Source organism: Panulirus ornatus, chromosome 38 (genome assembly GCF_036320965.1).
Source record: "Panulirus ornatus isolate Po-2019 chromosome 38, ASM3632096v1, whole genome shotgun sequence".
NCBI lineage: Eukaryota > Metazoa > Arthropoda > Malacostraca > Decapoda > Palinuridae > Panulirus > Panulirus ornatus.
Window position 1 is genome coordinate 21,268,274 of NC_092261.1, and position 2,774 is coordinate 21,271,047.

Below are 2,774 nucleotides of genomic sequence, written 5' to 3' on the forward strand. Positions count from 1 at the left end.
CCTCAGACGCTTCACATGCCCTGGTTGAATCCATTGACAGCACGTCGACCCCGGTATACCACATCGCTCCAATTCACTCTATTCCTTGCACGACTTTCACCCTCCTCCATGTTCAGGCCCCGATCACTCAAAATCTTTTTCACTACATCTTTCCACCTCCAATTTGGTGTCCAACTTCTCCTCGTTCCCTCCACCTCTGACACATATATCCTCTTGGTCAATCTTTCCCCACTCATTCTCTCCATGTGACCAAACCATTTCAAAACACCCTCTTCTGCTCTCTCAACCACACTCTTTTTATTTCCACATATCTCTCTCACCCTTACATTACTTACTCGATCAAACCACCTCACACCACATATTGTCCTCAACCATCTCATTTCCAGCACATCCACCCTCCTTCGCACAACTCTATCCATAGCCCACGCCTCGCAATCATACAACATTGTTGGAACCACTATTCATTCAAACAAACCCATTTTTGCTTTCCGAGATAATGTTCTCGAATGCCAAACATTCTTCAAGGCTCCCAGAATTTTCGCCCCCTCCCCCACCCTATGATTCACTTCCGCTTACATGGTTCCATCCGCTGCCAGATCCACTCCCAGACATCTAAAACACTTTACTTCCTCCAGCTTTTCTACATTCAAACTTACCTCCCAATTGACTTGACCCTCAACCCTACTGTACCTAATAACCTTGCTCTTATTCACATTTACTCTTAACTTTCTTCTTTCACACACTTTACCAAACTCAGTCACCACCTTCTGCAGTTTCTTACATGAATCAGACACGAGCGCTGTATCATCAGCGAACAACAACTGACTCACTTCCCAAGCTCTCTCACCCACAACAGACTGCATACTTGCCCCTCTCTCCAAAGCTTTTGCATTCACCTCCCTAACAATCCCATCCATAAACAAATTAAACATCCATGGAGACATCACACACCCCTGCCGCAAACCTACATTCACTGGGAACTAATCACTTTCCTCTCTTCCTACACGTACACATGTCTTACATCCTCGATAAAAACTTTTCACTGCTTCTAACAACTTGCCTCCCACACCATATATTCTTAGTACCTTCCACAGAGCATCTCTATCAACTCTATCATATGCATTCTCCAGATCCATAAATGCTACGTACAAATCCATTTGCTTTTCTAAGTATTTCTCACATACATTCTTCAAAGCAAACACCTGATCCAAACATCCTCTACCACTTTTGAAACCACACTGCTCTTCCCCAATCTGATGCTCTGTACACGCCTTCATCCTCTCAATCAACACCCTCCCATATAATCTAACAGGAATACTCAACAAACTTATACCTCTGTAATTTGAGCACTCACTTTTATCATCTTTGCCTTTGTACAATAGCACTATGCAAGCATTCCGACAATCCTCAGGCACCTCACCATGAATCATACATACATTAAATAACCTTACCAATCAGTCAACAATACACTCACCCCCTTTTTTAATAAATTCCACCGCAATACCATCCAAACCTGCTGCTTTGCCGGCTTTCATCTTCTGTAAAGCTTTTATTACCTCTTCTTTATTTACCAAATCATTTTCCCTAACCCTCTCACTTTGCACACCACCTCGACCAAGACACCCTATATCTGCCACTCTATCATCAAACACATTCAAGAAACCTTCAAAATACTCACTCCATCTTCTCACATCACCACTACTTGTTATCACCTCCCCATTAGCCACCTTCACTGAAGTTCCCATTTGCCTCCTTGTCTTACGCACTTTATTTACCTGTTTCCAAAACATCTTTTTACTCTCCCTGAAATTTAACGATACTCTCTCACCCCAACTCTCATTTGCCCTCTTTTTCACCTCATCCACCTTTCTCTTGTCCTCCTGCCTCTTTCTTTTATACCTCTCCCACACATTTGCATTTTTTCCCTGCAAAAATCGCTCAAATGCCTCTCTCTTCTCTTTCACTAATAATCTTACTTCTTCATCCCACCACTCACTACCTTTTCTAATCAACCCACCTCCCACGCTTCTCATGCCACAAGCATCTTTTGTGCAGGCCATCACTTCTTCCCTAAATACATCCCATTCCTCCCCCGCTCCCCTTACCTCCTTTGTTCTCACCTTTTTCCATTCTGTACTCAGTCTCTCATGGTACTTCCTCACACAAGTCTCCTTCCCAAGCTCACTTACTCTCACCACTCTCTTCACCCCAACATTCTCTCTTCTTTTCTGAAAACCCCCACAAATCTTCACCTTAGCTTCCACAAGATAATGATCAGACATCCCTTCAGTTGCGCCTCTCAGCACATTAACATCCAAAATTATCTCTTTCGTGCGTCTATTAATTAACACGTAATCCAATAACTCTCTCTGGCCATCTCTCCTACTTACATAAGTATACTTATGTATAACTTGCTTTTTAAACCAGGTATTCCCAATCAGCAGTCTTTTTTCAGCACATAAATCTACAAGCTCTTCACCATTTCCATTTACAACACTGAACACTCCATGTATACCAATTATTCCCTCAACTGCCACATTACTCACCTTTGCATTCAAATCACCCATCACTATAACCCGGTCTTGTGCATCAAAAACACTAACACACTCATTCAGCTGCTCCCAAAATGCTTGCCTCTCATGATCTTTCTTCTCATGCCCAGGTGCATATGCACCAATAATCACCCATCTCTCTCCATCAACTTTCAGTTTTACCCATATCAATCTAGAACTTACTTTCTTACACTTTATCACATACACCCACAACTCCTGATT